A 5,975-nucleotide genomic window follows, 5' to 3' on the forward strand; every position below is an offset into this window, starting at 1 on the left:
CCTGACAAATCAATCGAACAGCGCCGGAAGGGAGGCGAAAGGGGAGGTGGTGGGTGCGAGCGAGAAAGACAAATTCTGAACGGTGAGAAAGGTGAGCCGAGAATAAATGCTGTGTAGTTAATTAAGGGGCATTCCACATTCCACTGCGCTGAAATTCCACCAAATGACGGCAGAGCAGAGTATTAGATGCAGCTGGTTGAATAGGCGTGCCTGACTTTTCGTGCTGAATTCAGACGAATGACAGTTGAGTGGAGAACAGAATGCAGGTGGTAAATTAGGCATGCCAAATTTCATTACACTTCTCTCGAACTTTCGTTTTTAACAAAAAGTGCATTTAATTGGCTAAAAGATTATTTTTTAATTGACAAAATGGCTATTTAGAATGACATGTTATTCAAAAACATTCAATTCAATCAATCACTTCCATACCCTGTTGCTTGGGCTTCACTTGTAATTCAGAAGTGGCTCTCTGATCATGATTACTTGGAGAAAATCGATTTTATAATTACCCTTTTTTACAGATTTGATATTTTTACCATTTTCCCCCAACATTTTTGTAATGCTTTTTAGAAGGTTTTGCATCTGAACTCTTGAATGGGGACATGAGGGACCCCATGTTGACATCTCAAATTTCTGGGGACCCTGTACACAATTTTTTATATAAATAACACATGAGTGAGTAACAAGGCATTAAACCTAGGAGTGCGCGGTATGGACGGTATACTATCGTGCGAGGTATTTTTTCCCCCAAGGTATGGATTTTGTCCATACCGCTCTACCGCCATAGCGCATTGCGTCCTGCAGATGGCAGTAATAGACAACGTTTTGAACATCCACAAGACTGTCTCTCGTAGTAGCAAAAGAATGTGGTTGTAGAACAGAAGCACAATTTCATTTAAGCTTTAAGTGTAAAATGTATAGTTAGTGTAGTGAACTATTGTTTTAAACTGTATGTGATTTCGATTCTGGTCTCCACAATTTAATGTACAGTGGTGTGTGAAAAGCAAGTTAGCAAGCTAACAGCCCAAGTCATTCATGTCAATGCTGGTGTCTGACAACAGAAATGTGCTAAATCTATGTGCTACTGGTTGCTTTACATTTGCGCCAGCCTTACTGTATGTTACTGTGTCCAGGTGAGATAATATCATTCACGATATCTGGCTGGGTGTTAGTAACTTAGATGACTGTTCACTGTTTAAAATGTGATTTAGCGATTTCGCTAACGTTAGCACGCTAACCGCTGCTGCAGTGATAGCTGCCATTTAAATGCATTAGTTCTACAATGCATTGCTAGCTGTCTCATGTGAAACTTCATTTTTTTTTTACTTTAACAATAACAGCTGAACCATTAGGCTTGGCACAATCACAGATGCAAGCACACATTTCCAAATTACCCCCAGCAACTCCAGAAATAGAAAAAAGGGTCAAATGAAAGATTTGAATAGCAAGAATTCACACACATTACAAAAATGCAAATGTTAAAAAAATGCAAATGTAAAAAAAAGTGTTTTGTAGGCTACATTTTGCGACGGAATGCTTACATTTTACACAAATGTAAAATACCGTGATATATACCGTGATATATACCGTGGCTAAAATTATACCGAGGTATACATTTTTGGCCATACCGCCCACCCCTAATTAAACCTATAGATATTTATGACAGTCTAAGATTGTAAATGTTTTTTCAACGAGAATTGATAGGCCTATGTTAAATCAATTAGTAATATTTATCAGTAATCTTCTTTCACACTTTCAGACATTTCAGGAGACCCCCATTTGAATTACAGGCGACCCCACTTGGGCTCCCGATCCCAGAGTTGAAAGAACACTGGAGTAAACCTTTTCAAATGTCCAAGCGAGGGGGGAGGTCTTGGAATTGGCGTAATGTCAGTCAGGGTATAGGCAGTCAGTCAGTCACATACATGACTCCCTCTCCTCTGGCCTCATCCGTCACAGAACTCCCACCCACAGAGTTCAAATGGCATCCTGCTGAAGAGCTTCCAGATGAGAACACTTTGGCCTTCATTAATTGACTCGTTTTTTAAAGTGTGTGTGTGTGTGTGTGTGTGTGTGTGTGTGTGTGTGTGTGTGTGTGTGTGTGTGTGTGTGNGTGTGTGTGAGAGAGATAGAGATAGATAGAGACAGAGAGACAGAGAGACAGAGTGTGTGGTTGTGTGTGGACGTGTTAAGAGTGATATGTACGTGTGTGTGTATGTACGTGTGTGTGTGCATGCATTTTTTAAGTGTGTGTCTGCATGTGTGAGAGTATGAGAGAAAAAATAGGACAGACTGAGAGAGAGAGAGAGAGAGAGAGAGAGAGAGAGAGAGAGAGAGCATCTGAATATGGAATAGGGAATCATGCTGTGGGAAGTTTGATCGTTTTAATTTCTTCACCGCACAAATCAGAATGCATGCCGGGAAAAGACCCCGGTCGGACTCAAACCGGGGTCCCCATGGGCATGCAATCCCAAATGTGTGCTGGTGCCGTGTTAATTCAACGTTTAAGGAGATCAATTCAATACTATTGAAATACAATAGGATTGGAATGTTGACCTGTGGTGGATCTACCGGACCGTCGTAGGGCCACCTCCTCCGGCCCAGTGTCCTCTGCGCCCAGGGACTGATTCTTCTTTGGCACAGGTACAGCTGGTGCTTCCTCTTCGGTGTACACCATTACTTCCTCCCTGCTGTCATCCTCCTCAGTCACTGGAGGCTTGTCCGTTGGGCCCCTCCTGGCAGGCGGCAGATGATGTCTCTGAACCCACTCTTCCATTGACTCTGCCGTAGGGGTCGCTTCCCCTGTCCCGAGCAAGAAGTCGACAGGTAGTCTTGGGTGGTGTCCAAGCATTAAATAGTACGGAGTATGCCCTGTGGTCTGATGGGGAGTGGTATTATAGGCAAACGTCAGCTGAGGCAAGTGGTGTGGCCAGCGGCGCTTCTCCGGTGAAGGCAGGGTACGCAAAGCAACAGGTCATGTAATGTACGATTAAATCACTCGCATTGTCCGTTTCCTTGCAGATGGTAGGGTGTGGTTCGACTTTTCTGAATGCCATACATTTGATACAACTGTTGGATTAGCAGACTCTCGAAGTTCCGACCTTGGTCGAAGTGGATACTGGCCGGGGGCCCGAAACGGTAGAACCAATGCTGGACCAGTGCTTGCGCCACGATGGATGCCCTTTGGTACTGGGTGGGGATGGCCTGTGAGTGCTTAGTGAAGATATCGGTCAGAATCAAGACGTTTTCTCTCCCATTGCTGGCCTGTTCCAGGACTGTGAAATCTATGGCAAGGATTTCAATGGGTTGCATGGCCTGCAGTGTGCCCCAGTAGGCTCGCACCTTCGGTTGGACTGCCTTCCCCAGCACATACCATTTGCAATCTTGATATCGTTGCTCCGCGTCCTTGGCCATACTTGGCCAGAAGCATCGGCTTTGGAGTACCTTCAAAGTCCTCTCCGTGCCCTGTGCTCCGTGGTGCCCCTGTTCATCGTGAGTGCTTCGCAAGCCTTCCTTCTGCAGGTTCTCTGGGAGAAGCAGTTGATGAACCTCGGGACCTCCTCCTGGTCGGTGAACCCGGCGATACAGCACCCCCTCTCGTTGGACTAAGTGGTCCCAATCTCTAATCAGCCTCTTACTGCGTCTGGAAAGGACCATGCGTTCCGCTACGCCTGGAAACCGACCCTCCTGGAAGTGCCTGTACACTGGTCCAATGACGGGAGCTTCAGATCTTCCGGTGTATGCCCCGGTAATGCTACCATTTCAGCACACTGACCTTCCTCTGCGCCCACACTGACCTTTAGCACCCACTAAAGCTCCGAGAACCGGAACCTCAGTCCCAAAGTTGAACCGTTGTAAATACTGCTGGGACATAGAGTCACAGTTTTGATTACTCTTCCCAGGCCGGTACTTGATTGTGAAGTTAAACAATGCCAGTTGAGAGGCCCATCCCTGCTCTGTAGCACCCAGTTTAGCAACTGGAAGATGGCTGAGGGGGTTGTTGTCCATCAGGATGGTGAAATGGTTCCCCAGTAAGTGTTCTCATTTTTTTCAGTGACTGCCCATTTAAGGGCAAGCAACTCTAGCTTCATGGAGCTGTAATTCTCCATATTACATTCTGCTGGTCTGAGGCCATGACTAGCAAATGCAACTGAGCTGACTTTTCCCTCGTGCTCTTGCGAAAAAACAGTGCCTAGACCTCCATGGCTGGCATCTACCTCCACAATGAACAGCTTCTTGAAGTCTGCATATGCCAAGACTAGAGTGGAGTTTAGTTTCTGCTTCAACGACTGGAAGGCATGTTCACACTCATCGTCCCAGGCAGATGCTAGTGTAACAGGACGCACCTGTTACGGTGACGCTCCTGGTGATTGACAGCGGTAGGCGGGCTTAAGCTTATATACCTGGCCAGGTCAGGTGTTCTGGTACTGGCGTTTTCCGCCTACTGCCAGGCCGCGTGTGGGCACAAGCCGTGTGTTTGTGGGAGACCGCCGAGTTGTTTAATGCGTTTATGCGTAAAATCAGTGATCACGAACGGTCGTTGGTACCTAAGGCATTTTGCTGATGAGATGCGCAGCTTCAGATGTCGGACCAGGGTAAGTTTTATCCCTACGTGCAATTAAACAATTTCCCTGATAATGGCTTGTTTCTAATCTCGGGTCCGCCTGTGTGATTTCAGTCAGCTAACCTGGCGATGTGACGTGTCGTGGTGGCTTTCAAAATTGGGTGCGTGCCTGGTGCGTGTGAGCTACGCTACGCTAAAGGTGGGTAGACATGCTGAAGCTACTTAAGTAATTTGCGCCCCTCATTGGCACGCTAATGACAGTAGTTCTTGTACATCTTCAGTTCTCCTCGGGGTCTCCAGGACGCGCGGTTGCGAGCGAGAGGCCCACGGCCAGCTGCTGTTTTGTGGAGAGAAGACGTGCTTGTATTACTCAGTTCCAGCCCTGTGTTCTCCTATGTACCGTCCTGTTTTTGTTTTGTTGCTGCACTGTCTGCAAGTTGGTGCTGTTGCGCGTCTACAGTGCGCGTTATCTTGTCCGGGTGCCTCTGGTCGCTCAACAGGGATGACGGTGACCGGTGCCACTCACGAGTACAATTAAATATCACCAGTTGTCTGTGGTCCTAACTAATTCTTGTTTGCTGTGTATATGGTGCATGCTTATTATACAGATGTTATTTTGATTTCCTTTTTGTTATTTTCATGTTTTGTGCATGGTGTGATCCTCAATTTGCAGTGCTTCGCTTAGCCTAGTTATTACTGCGTGATATTGGTCTGCACTCTGAGGCCACTGACGACGGATTCTCTTCACTGCGGTCCAGAGGTTGCCATGTTTATGTGTGTAATAGTCTGAACCTGTTTGTCCCAATTGCTTGTTTGCACAATATTTTAATATATTTACACGAGAGAAAGTAATAAAAGAAACTGTATTGGGGTCATGATTCTCTTTTCTGTACAGCGAACCTGTGTTGCCTATGTGTATTACTTCAAAGTTTGGGGTCATGATTCTCTTTTCTGTACAGCGAACCTGTGTTGCCTATGTGTATTACTTCAAAGGGTTAATATCCTACGGCCTAACCACCCGTAGGTGGCGTAGTCGTGCTTGTTCAGTTAAAGAAACTATTTTAATTACCGTAAAAGTTCCACTCTGCTACACTAGGGGGACTGGTGAGGTCTTTCCCTTCTTCCGGGGTCCGCTGAGCTTCCCTACCAGATGATGCAGAGGGGCTGCAAGCTTCGAGAACCCCTCCACAAACCGTCTGTAATGGCTTGCAAAGCCAAGGAAGAACCGTAGTTCCACCAGGTGTCCGGGCCGCCTCCATTCCCTCACCACCTCGATCTTGGCGGGGTCAGTTGACACCCCGTCTGCCGACACCACATGCCCCAGGTAGCTGACTTCATTTTGGAAAAATCGGCATTTGGATAGTTTGACTTTCAAGTCTTCCTTTTGCAAGCAATTAAACACTTCACCTAA

The sequence above is a fragment of the Engraulis encrasicolus genome, chromosome 17 (genome assembly GCF_034702125.1).
Source record: "Engraulis encrasicolus isolate BLACKSEA-1 chromosome 17, IST_EnEncr_1.0, whole genome shotgun sequence".
NCBI lineage: Eukaryota > Metazoa > Chordata > Actinopteri > Clupeiformes > Engraulidae > Engraulis > Engraulis encrasicolus.